This window comes from Protopterus annectens, chromosome 9.part0 (genome assembly GCF_019279795.1).
Source record: "Protopterus annectens isolate FY-2018-M chromosome 9.part0, PAN1.0, whole genome shotgun sequence".
NCBI classification, from domain to species: domain Eukaryota; kingdom Metazoa; phylum Chordata; order Ceratodontiformes; family Protopteridae; genus Protopterus; species Protopterus annectens.
This window is the reverse complement of record NC_056743.1, coordinates 173,267,027-173,279,858: the sequence shown is the minus strand read 5'-3', so window position 1 is coordinate 173,279,858 and position 12,832 is coordinate 173,267,027.

Genomic DNA, 12,832 nt, shown 5'->3' with positions numbered 1-12,832 from the left:
AACTAATACACACAGTAAAGTACAATTTCCCTTAAGTGCACACAGAGATCACAGTCAGTCTGAGACTGGCTGCTCCTTGCTCACTGGGTCCCCAATAAGACTCCCCACTGGCACAGCTATAGGGTCCAGATCTCAGCCTAGTTGGCAAGCTAACCTCCAGTACCCTCTCTGTCCAACCAGTGCTTCATGTCCCTGTCCAGGTAGCTGACACACACCCACACTTTGAGATAAGTATTTATACAATTTCACAGACACTCCTGGGAAAGGCTGACACAGATACTCCAGCTGTGCCCCTTTACCCAGACTATATGGTAGTGAGTTCTGCCACCACCAGCTAATATTATTATCAGCTACCTAAAGGCCCTTGAAAGGGTGTCCAAGTATGACTGTGCAATATTATTGTCCAATTGGTAATGTGACTATTCAGTCTAGGCTTAACTTGGAGTGACGTGGACAGTAAAATCTGTAAATATGTAATGTACTTTAGAGGTTAAATTATCTCTACATAAACCAGCCACAGGTAAAGGTTTTAAAATATTTAATAATAAATAATTAAAACACAAGACAAAACTACTACAGTACAATGCTACTCAAGTTCAGAAATCACACAGAAACTTAAAACAATATCGTAGGAAAGATCTGATTTCAAAGAAAAATACTTAGTTTAACTTTCTTCTAAGTTTAACTCTTCCTAAGAGAAATCACAGTGCTATAATCCTACTTACATACATAAAGCATAAGCAGTGCTGAGTTAGATATCTAAGATCAAAATGCTTCCTGGTCTCTCATTCAGCAATAGTTTTTAAACACTAACCAACAGCCCTCTAAGGCCCTACCAAATTACATCATTTTGACACTTAGTCTGGAGCTTCCAGGCCACAAACTGCATTATTTAGCAAGCTAACACCTGCTCAGGAGACTACAACAATAAAAGGCATTTCACATATACACTCTAGCAGAAACCAGAGCAATAAAGCACCTTCTACAAGTAAATTATGGCCCTTAACTTTAACCTTAAAACAATGGGCCTAAACCTTCATCCAGACTCACTGGAGCCGACTTGTAAAACATCAAAGAGATTCATAAGATCTTTTCAACTTCAAAAGACACATTTGAAATGCTTGGCTTGGTTTTCCTTACGGCAGATGGCAATGTTGCAACAATCTTGAAGTTCACATTTTACAGTGTTTTCTTTCATTTAAAAACACAAGCCTGAATTTTACATTTATTTATACAATTGCTAGAATTATGTATCAAATTCTATTTGACTAGGCTGGCAGCCTTCGCCCATCTTCCTCCAATCTTCACATCTCTTCCCCCCAGGGGAACTCAAGTAAGTTTTTCAAGTGCCCCTTGAGAAACATCACTTGAAAGTGTCAGGTCTATCTGGGTGTACCTCACCCCATTCCCTGTCTTGAGAGCCCATCTGCATTGGCATTGCTACTCCCACTGCTGTGCTACACTGACATATCATATGCTTGCAACCTTAGGCTCCATCTTATCAACTTGGCATTTTGCTGACTGGCTCTGTTTAACCATGTTAGAGGGTTGTCATCTGTCATCACAGTGAATTTTCTTCCATAGAGATAAGGCTGATGTTTATGTAGTGCCCACACTATGGCTAGACATTCCTTTTCTACTGCTGCATAGCATTCCTCTCTGGTTTGAAGCCTATGACTGAGATAAACCACTGGGTGCTCTTCTCCCTCTGAAGAAATCTGGCTAAGTACAGACCCCACCCCATAGTTTGAAGCATCCACCTGCACAACAAATTATTTGCTGTAGTCTGGACTGGCTAATACAGAGGGTCCTCCCAAAGCTTCCTTAAGCTTCTGAAATGCCTGCTCACATGCTGGGGTCCACATTACCTTATCTGGCCTGTTCTTCCTTGTCAGGTCTGTGAGGGGAGCAGCTATGGTACTATAATTGGAAACAAACTTTCTGTAGTACCCTGCTGTCCCTAAGAATGCCCTCACCTGCTTTTTGGTAACAGGTGCAGGCCATGCCTGAATGGCTTCCACTTTGGCAAGTTCTGGCCTTTTCTTACCACTCCTAGGTAGGAGACCTCTGTCATACCCACCTGACATTTGCTCGGCTTAATGGTCAACCCTGCCCTCTGTAGTCTGCCCAGCACCTCCCTGACATGCTGAAGGTGCTCTTGCCAGGAATGGCTGTAGATAGCAATATCATCTATGTAAGCAAGGGCAAACCCTCCTGCTCCTGCTAAGATATGATCTACTAGCCTCTGGAAAGTCACTGGGGCATTCTTCACCCCAAAGGGCATCTTTGTGAACTCATAAAAGCCAAAAGGAGTCACAAAGGCTGACTTCTCTCTAGCATTGAGAGTCAAAGGCACCTGCCAGTAACCCTTGGTAAGATCAATGGTTGTAAGATACTTAACCCCACCCAGCTGCTCTAGGGCCTCATCTGTCCTAGGCATGGGGTACGCATCTGCCTCTGTGTGACTATTTAATTTACTGTAATCCACACAGAACCTGGTGCTGCCATCCTTCTTTGGCACCAGTACCACTGGGGAGGCCCAGGGACTGCTGGACTCCTGAATCACCCCTAGTTCCAACATCTCCTGTATCTCTTCCCTCAGAGTCTGTTTGACTCTCTCAGGTACCCTATAAGGGGCCTGCCTGATAGGCCTTTGGGGTCCTATATCCACCTGGTGCTGCACCAGGTGGCTGTTCCCTGGATTCCAGGTGAACATGCCCCCCAAACTCCTGCAACACTGCTCGTATTTCTCAAACCTGGGTAGGAGATAGCTGCTGGGACATTTCTACCCCTTCCACCGAGGTATCAGCCCGAGCCTCACTGAAAAGATCAGTCACAAGATCTCTCTCAGACTCCTGAAATCCACTGCAAATGCTCAGCACAAGGGCCTTCCTATCATGGTAAGGTTTCATCATGCTAACATGGTACAATTTGTGCCCCTGCCTTCTGACTATCAGTTCCACCATGTAGTCAACGTCACTTACCTTTCTTACCACCTTGTAGGGTCCCTCCCAAGCTGCTTGCAACTTGTTGTGTCTGACAGGAATGAGAACCATCACCTGCTGCCCTACAGCATGCTCCCTAGCTCGAGCATTCCTGTCATACCACACCTTTTTCTGTTGTTGGGCTTCTGCCAGGTTCTCCTGGGCCAGGCCTATGAGTTCCCTGAGCCTTGTCCTGAGGTTCAGGGCATATGCCACAACAGACTCCTTGTGAGACTCACACTCATCTTCCCACTCATAGCAAATTAAATCTAGAGGTCCCCTCACCCTATGCCCATGCAGCAACTCAAAGTGTGAAAAACCTGTGGATTCCTGGGGAGCCTCTCTGTAAGCAAACAACAGATGGGGCAAATATTTGTCCCACTCCCTCTTAAACTGATCTGCAAATACCCATAGCATGGACTTGATTGTAGAGTTTAACCTCTCAACAAGACCATTAGTCTGGGGATGGTAGGGAAGGTCTTCATGTGCTTTACCCCACAGGACTTCCACAGACAAGCCAGCAGGTCTGGCATAAAATTGGCACCTCTGTCAGACAGTATTTCCTTTGGGAAACATACCCTGCTGAAAATCTCTAGCAAAGCATTTGCCACCTTCTCGGCCTTAATTGAGGACAAAGCCACTGCCTCAGGGTATCGTGTAGCATAATCTACAATCACTAGGATATACTTTTTCCCTGTGGAACTTGGGGTACTCAGGGGATCCACAATATCCATAGCTACCCTCTGAAATAGCTCATCAATCACAGGCAAAGGCATCAAAGGAGCTTTCACCTTGTCTCCTGCCTTGCCTACCTTTTGGCACTGCTCACAGGTCCTGCAGTACCCTGTTACATCTCTGGAAATTCCAGGCCAATAGAAGTTTTGCATAATATGCCTCTTTGTATGTTTTATGCCCATATGACCTGCAAAGGGAATATCATGGGCTATGGATAGAAGTGCCAGATGGTAAGCTCTAGGCAATACCAACTGCTGTACTCTCTCACCATCTAGCCCTCCCTTGGGGGTCCACTCTCTGTATAGTAACCCTTTGTCCCAGTATACAGATTCCCCCTTCCCTTGAAAATCAGGTGCCTCCCTAGCTACCTGCCTCAGGCCTTGCAATGTAGGATCTGAGAGCTGAGCCTGTCTCAGCTTTCTCCTTGTAACCCTTCCCAGCTCCCCTTCTACAGGAAGTCTGGCATCCTCTGACAGCGGTGCCTCACTGTCAGCCTGGGTACTACTTCTCACTTCTTCCTTTGCAGTTACCCTGTCCAAGGGAACATCAGTACCCACAAGCAGCTGTGGCTCACATTCAGTCTCACTGCTACAGCATAGCTCACTCCCTGAAGTAACCACCTCAGCAGTTCTGGCTGCAAGTATGCAGTCTGTCTGGGTCTCCCCCAGGCTACCAGACCCACATGCTTGTCTCCTAGCCTCACTGCATGTAACCGCATAAGTACTTAGTACTGCCTCACCCAAATCCTTCCCTCTCAGGACATCTGCAGGATGGTAGTTCCATATCCCTGTTGTCTCAAGACAACCCACTGTTGGCATTTTGTCTTTCCCACTTACTGGCTCCCTCACCTTTGGTTCCCCACGTTGTCTCCATGGACATATGTATGCCACATGGCCCCACTGATTGCATTCAAAACATTTAACCCTAGCTCCTGGATGTGTACCTGGACTAGTGGCTTCCCCTTCTACTGGCAGATTCTGTTGGGGCAGTCTTTGCTGCCCACCATGGGTTCCTTTAGTCCCATGAGCATTACTGGGGGTCTGTTTCCTGTGCAGGGCTGCCCTGCTTGCTAGGTATAGGTCTCCCTTCTTCCCCAACTCCTTTGAAGTAGCACACTATCTATCTGCTAACCAGATCCTCATGCCCTCAGGCAAAGTGCTAAGGGCTTGTTCCCTTACCAAAAAGTCTGCCAGCCCTTAAAAAGTGGTGACCTGACATCCACTCACCCAGCTATAAAAATAAGTGCTCAGTTCAGCAACATATTCACATACATTTTCATCTGCCTTGCGTCTATGCTCACAAAACTTTTTCCTATACGTTTCAGGTTTTAGCTTAAAACATTCCAATAAGTGTTTTTTTTACAGCAGCATAATCAAAACAGTCAGTGTCATGCATTTTTTTCTAAAGAAGTTACAGCTTTACCATGGAGAAAGGGGGTCAGAAACCGTACCCAGAGCCCTTGGTCAACTTCATACTGTTTACATACCTGCTCAAACATATGAATGAAGCTATCAAAATGATCCCCCTCTTTAAACTGTGGAAGAAAGTTACTGACCTTTTGTGCTTCTGGGGTTCGGTTACTCCCTTCCCCATTACCCCCATGACTCTGCCAAAGAGTCAGCATTTCCCTCTCATGCCTCCTCTGCCGTTCATTTTCCTCAGCTTGTAGACTCCTCATTTTTCAGCTGCTTCTAGTTCCATAAGCCTGGCCTCCTACTCAAGTCTCTTTAGCTCCAGCTGGATCTTTAAGTCCACTGCAGAATGGTTGAGCTGTCCATTTTCTGAGGACATTGTATCTCCACTGTCAGTCTGATTGTCCTCCAGGCTGCTGTTTTCTGATGCAGCTGTAACCAAGGCTGCAATCAGGACTGCCTTAGTCAGGTTTCCATGCACCAGTCCCCTAGCCTGGCACAACTCCACCAGCTGGCTCCTTGTCAGCTTTCCATACTCCTCTGCTGACATGCTGCCTGCTCACCCTGACTAACACTAAGCTAACAAAAGAAATAAAACAATTGTGATCTGAACTCTGAGTATACATTGCTTGGCTGTTTTAGAGTACAAAATACTTTTAGAGATCACTGTACATAAGCTACAGGAATTCGCTCTACCCACACCACTACAAGCCAATTAGTGTTTGCCAACTAATCAATATGTGATGTGGATCCCACCCACTGCCACCAATATGTGATGACCTTGCCCTGGCCCAGCAATCAAGGAGCATCAATCCTCACCACTAACACCAGGGAGGTCATCTCCTAGAAGACAAAAGGATAACTAATACACACAGTAAAGTACAATTTCCTTTAAGTGCACACAGAGATCACAGTCAGTCTGGGGCTGGTTGCTCCCTTGCTCACTGGGTCCCCAATAAGACTCTCCAATGGCACAGCTACAGGGTCCAGATCTCAGCCTATCTGGCAAGCTAACCTCCAGTACCCTCTCTGCCCAACCAGTGCTTCATGTCCCTGCCCAGGTAGCTGACACACACCCACACTTTGAGATAAGTATTTATACAGTTTCACAGACACTCCTGGGAAAGGCTGACACAGATTCTCCAGCTGTGCCCCTTTACCCAGACTATATGGTAATAATTTCTGCCACCACCAGCTAATATTATTATCAGCTACCGAAAGGCCCTTGAAAGGGTGTCCAATTATGACTGTGCAATATTATTATCCAATTGGTAATGTGACTAATCAGTCTAGGCTTAACTTAGAGTGACTTAGGCAGTAAAATCTGTAAATATGTAATGTACTTTAGAGGTTAAATTATCTCTACATAAACCATCCACAGGTAAAGGTTTTAAAATATTTAATAATGAATAATTAAAACACAAGACAAAACTACTACAGTACAATTCTACTCAAGTTCAGATATCACACAGAAACTTAAAACAATATTGTAGGAAAGATTTGATTTCAAAGAAAAATACTTAGTCTTATTTTCTTCTAAGTTTAACTATTCCTTAGAGAAATAACAGCAATATAATTCTACTTACATACATAAGGCATAAGCAGTGCTGGGTTAGATATCCAAGATCAAAGTGCTTCCTAGTCTCTCACTCAACAATAGTTTTTAAACACTAACCAACAGCTCTCTAAGGCCCTCCTAAATTACATAATTTTGACAGTCTGGAGTTCCCAGGCCACAAACTGCATTATTTAGCAAACTAACATCTGCTCAGGAGACTACAACAATAAAAGGCATTTCACATATACACTCTAGCAGAAACCAGAGCAATAAAGCACCTTCCACATGTAAATTCTGGCCCTTAACTTTAACCTTAAAACAATGGGTCTGAAACTTTCTCCCAGACTCACTGGAGCCGACTTGTAAAACATCAAAGAAATTCATAAGATCTTTTCAACTTCAAAAGACACATTTGAAATGCTTGGCTTGGTTTTCCTTACAGCAGATAGCAATGTTTCAACAATCTTAAAGTTCACATTTTACAGCATTTTCTTTCATTTAAAAACACAAGCCTGTATTTTATATTTATTTATACAATTGCTAGAATTATATATCAAATTCTATTTGACTAGGCTGGCAGCCTTCACCCATCTTCCTCCAATCTTCACAGGCTGGTACAAATAAACTCTATCAGGTTGCAAGATAGTTGAGAAGACACTAAAGATGAAGAAAGAGTCTAACCTGGTTATTCTAAACTTGGAGAAAGCATATGAGAAGGTCTCAGGAAAGCTGATTTGGGCAGTTCTGAGATGGTTTGAAGTCACAGAAGCATTGGTAGAATTAGTGCAGGGTATGTACAAGGACCCAATGACCCAAGTACAAACAGTGGTTAGACCACATGTGTGGGAAAGCAGAAGACAATGTCTTAAAGAAGATAAGGGCTAGACAGGAAGAAGGCAAGAGGAAATGAAGGCAGCCAACAAAGAGATGGAGGGATTGTGGTAGAAAAGACTTGCAACAGTCAGGCATGACTGTTGAAAAATGTAGGAGAGTGGCACTGAACTGAGGGAGAGAGAGAGAGAGACATGGCGACAACTGATGTGACTCCCTAACCCTAAGTAGAAAAATAGAAAAAGGAGGTTGATGATGATGATGATGATGACTCATTTCCTTGCAACCTGCAGTAGAATTCTCAATTTCTTTTCCTTTTATGTCACTTTCTCTCATCCCTTTCCTTGTTTCCTAGCCATCACACTTTCACCATTCCTTTACTTGTAACCAATCTTATCTAGCTTTCCTCTTGCCATTCAAATATTACTTACTAAGCTGAGCATAAATCCCTACGTCACTCGATGGGTTGCCAACTGGCTTACTGACAGAACCCACACTGCAAAAGTAGCCAACTCCAAATCCAGCTCCAGACAAGTGACAAGTGGAGTACCTCAGGGTTCAGTCCTGGGACCGCTCTTGTTTGGCATCTACTTCTCTGAAGTATAGGCCAACACTAAGGGACTCTGGCTAACAAAGTTCACAGATGACTGCAAACTGGGAGCCATTATTTAATCCCCAAATGATGTGGATATTCTACAAAAGGGCCTTACAGAAACAGATGCCTGGTGCCAGAGCCATGGGCTCAAGCTTAATGCCAAGAAATGTATAGTTATCCCCTTTGGAAAAAACATGTACCCATGAATTACCACATAGGTGGCAGTACACTAAACACCGAAAGTGTGATGAGAGACTTAGGGGCACAGGCGGACAGTGGTCTCACTTTCGATAACCACATCGCCACAACAGTCAGGAAATCCTTCTATGTGGCACACCTCATCACTAAGGGCTTTTCATCCAGAAAAAAGGAGGTCATTGTCCCACTGTACTCACAAGACATCTACAACAGCTGGAAAGGTCACAGAAATACCTCACTAAAAGAATCACAGGCCTAAATCAGATGCCATATGCTGTCTGTCTAAAAAAACTCTGGCTATACTCTGTGGCATATCGTCTACTCAGAGGCTATCTCTGCTTAACATACAAGGCCATGTCAAACCCTGAGCTGCTGGACATGCTCCACTTAAAGAAATCCCAATCCCTCAGAGCCACACACTCCAGGGATCTAAACCTTGTCTTCACAATGAACAAAACATGCTGGAGGGATAGGTTCCTGACCCAGAGACTCCCCATACTCTGGAATAGACTGCCCATACATGTCCAGCAGAGCGCCTTCTTGGCCCTCTTCAAAGTAATCAAAGTAATCAAAGTAATCAATTTCTAGTTCTGAAAAGTTAGATGTAAATTTCAAAAATGTAGTGGTGCAATATTCTGGGTAAATACTTGAAGGAAGTCACTCAAATCTGTAAAGACTCTTGGTCTTTTTTGGAGAAAATACATAATGTAGAATTTAGTGTTACATTTAACTTCCTTACTATCGACGTCATTGACCTTTATACATCAATCCCCCACACTGAAAAGATAGAATGGATTACCCTTATGCTAATTGAATTGAATGCCCCGAGAAAAGAAATTGATGTCATCTCTCAATTGCTTGATATCATTTTAACATCAAACTTTTTTACCTTTAATGGTAAATATTATATACAGAAACAGGGAGTGGCAATGGGGTCTCCCTGCGGGGCCAGGGTTGCCAATCTTTTCATGGCATATTGGGAGAAAAACTTTATACTCAATGACGCCGAACGTATGAGTCCAATCAAGTTTTACACTAGGTATCTGGACGACATCTTCATCTTGTTTGATGGAGACAGTAAGTCCGCTAAGAATTTTGTCACTTCAATTAATGGCACCACTACGTTTTTGAAATTTACATCTAACTTTTCAGAACTAGAAATTGATTACTTAGACATTAAGTTGACTAAGGATGTTATTAGGGGGGAGTTTTTCTCTAATATATACAGGAAGCCAACCTATTGCAACTCCTTGCTACACTTCAAAAGTTGTCACCCCTTTAAGCAAAAGAAAGCCATTATCAAGGGGCAAATTATACGGGCATCAAGAATGTGTAGCAGAGAGGAATTGTTTTTGGGAGAATGTGAGACTTTGAAAAATATGTTTACTAACAGAGGCTATCCGATTGTTTTATTTAATGAGATCTTGGAAGAGGTTATTAGTAAAAGACTTAATGGCCAATACCCCCCCCTTTTACCACGAAGACATGACTTAATATTCGACAACGTAGTCAAAATAAATACAAGCATCAGTAACGTGGGTTTAGACATTGCCTTGTCCAAAACTATTAACACGTTTAGTCAAGCCACGGATAGTAGTTTTATCACCACATTTAGTATAGACTCTAAGAGCATACAGTTTATCCTTTATAAAAATTGGTATTTCATCACCAACAACGAACAATTATTGGACAAGCTGGGAATAAAACCTAAGATCACATATAGAAGGGGCAACAATTTGAAATCAATTTTGGAAAGATCTAAGGTATCTAGTTGGGTAACAAAAAATAAAGGATCATTCCAGTGTGGTGCATGCAATTACTGCCACCTTGTGCGTGTAGCTAACTCTTTCACAATTCGTGAAAGGAAATTTAAAATAAATCACAAATTGAATTGTGAATCTAGATCTACAGTTTATTTAGCTACATGTAATTGCTGCCAAGCCTTCTATATAGGTAAATCTGATAGAAGACTTCGAGACAGGGTATATGAACATTCATATGCCATGAGAAAAAAGAATAAAGAGAACGCATTAGCTAAACATATACTTAAAAAGGAGGGGCACAGCTTTCAGTTTATGGCCATAGATCAAGTTCTTAAACCAGAAAGAGGAGGACCAGTTCCACTAATCTTAGAAAACAGAGAACTGGAATGGCAACTATTATTAGTTTCCTTTTCTTTCCCAGGTTTAAATGAACATTGCAACATTGCATGTGTATTAAAAATGAGGAGTTATAGACGTTGATTTGTTAACAATGCCAACATTCATTATTAAAATTAGTATTAGTGGATTTAATAATTAATTTTTACAGTGATATTTTTTGATTGCTGTGCATTATTGTATTTTCACAGCTTTTTAACTAATGTTTAAGGTTCCACCTGTTTTCGTTAGGAATATTTTTAAAAAAAGATTGGTTAATATAAAGACAGTTGCTGTCAGATGGCTACTGTTTAGGGTGGCTTAACCATCTTATTATTACTATTATTATTTCAATAAGATCACACTTTTACCGTTAGTAGTATAAAGTAACATGTTTTCTAAGTTTTTCAACATGTCTATTTTTAAGAAACTTCTTATTTGCAGCATTCTGTTTTTATCTACAGTATGCTGCTGTTGTTTTGCCATTATAGCTTAGTTGTCATTGAGATCCGTGTTTACGTGCTGTTTATGCACTCAGTTAGTCTCAGTATGTGTTGACCGAGTGTGTTTTATTGTTGTTTTATTGTGGTTTTTGACTTCATATATATTTTTAGTTGTATTTTTTTACATTATATGTATTGATTGCCATATATTTTTTATCTGTAACGATATTACAGTTTTCTAGTAGTTTAAGTGTTGTAACACTTAAGTGGTGTGTCTGTTTTTAAATTTTGCTCTAGTAATTTGTATCACGTACTGACGTGATTTTAAAAGCACAGGTTTTGACGCTTTTTCAAAATTTACCTCTGAAGAAGCTGCAGCTGTGGCTTCAGCGAAAACGCCTATATTTTTTTGTTTATTAAATCTTGCGTTAAGTTTTCATGTTTCCGTACTCTTGCTTGTGGTTAGTACGCTAATTACAGAGTCTTGGTGACCCGTCCTACACGAAAGTGTAATTTATTTAAGAAAATACTGAACTTGTGTTCCGGACTTACTATCTCAAGGTGCCTGCTTTTTGTGTTTCTTATTTGAAGACACCCCACTAAAATTTCTCCAGGTAATGGAACTCTTCCCTAAAAGTTCAATGCAGCAGTTCAGTTCAGTGTTTGCTTTTCTGTTGGAGTGTTTTGTTTTTGTGGGTAATATACACGCAGTGAAGAAACTTTTTCATATACTGCAGATGGGAAGACAGATCACTTGCTGCCCAGAGTCAGTTAGCTCATGTCTATAAATTTTGCCAGAGAATCTTTTTGCAACTGGTAAATGGTATTAAAAGTCATTGGTGGCTCGGGTATGTTGTCTTCAGTAATTTTTTAGGTAGCACCAGAGAGCATATGGTCAGTGTTTTTATAGCGCATTTTGTCTGTTGAAAACTATTCATTTTATATTTCTCTGTGTAAGTGTATATTTGTATGTGCAGTTAATTTTCAAACGGTATTGCTTGTTTTCTGTAAGTAAAGCATTTCATTGTTTAATTTCAAAAGCTTGTCACTGGTTCTTTATTAATTTATACAATGGTAATTATACAAAACTGGTAAATTACAACTGTTGGTATCATCTGCCTTTTGAAGAGAGACCATTTAGTCATAGCTACCATAGCTTAATAGTGCACTTAACTCATTTTAAGACTGTATAGTAATTGTGATGTGGGTTGTCAGATTGGTCTAGCTGGTGTCAATGTATTCCTGTAAAAGCGAGAAGTGGTAGTAGCACTGAGAAGGTAATATTACCTCTCTCTGAAATGTGTGTGTGTGTGTGTGTGTGTGTGTGTGTGTGTGTGTATTTACAATAGTTTAGGGAAGTTACTGCTACTGTTGGTTAGATAGCTCTGAAAGGCACTGGGTTGAGAGGTGGATGGAATCATGGGAAGCCAGTGGTTATAGCTTTGATGACCAGTGATACAATGTAATTATTATCTGGGTGTTGCATGCATTAGTCATGGACCAAGGCAGCTGTGGTCATTCACCATATATATAATTAAGGCAGAGCATCTGATGTATACTGTTATCAACGTTACAGTCTATGGGGCCATCACTGACACTAGGGATACATACTGATCTTTAAAGTGCATCAACAGCACTATATAGTTATCTTTTCTTTTTACCAGTTGAAGGACACATATTGTTTACTGTCTCTAAGAATGGCAGACAAGAAAGTAAATGCATGTTTTAATATACTATTACTTATTACTTATTGCCAAATAGCATTTTTAATGAGCTGAGCATAAATAATTTCTGTAACAAAGTTTATAAAGGTCTGCAGAATTGGTAGCACAAGTTACTGTTATTTTTTTGTCCCTAAAGCCAATCTTTAATGCTAAGCAGGAAGCTGAATTGTTTTTTGCTTCCCAGCTGTTTCAATATTTTGAGTGCTGGATGATG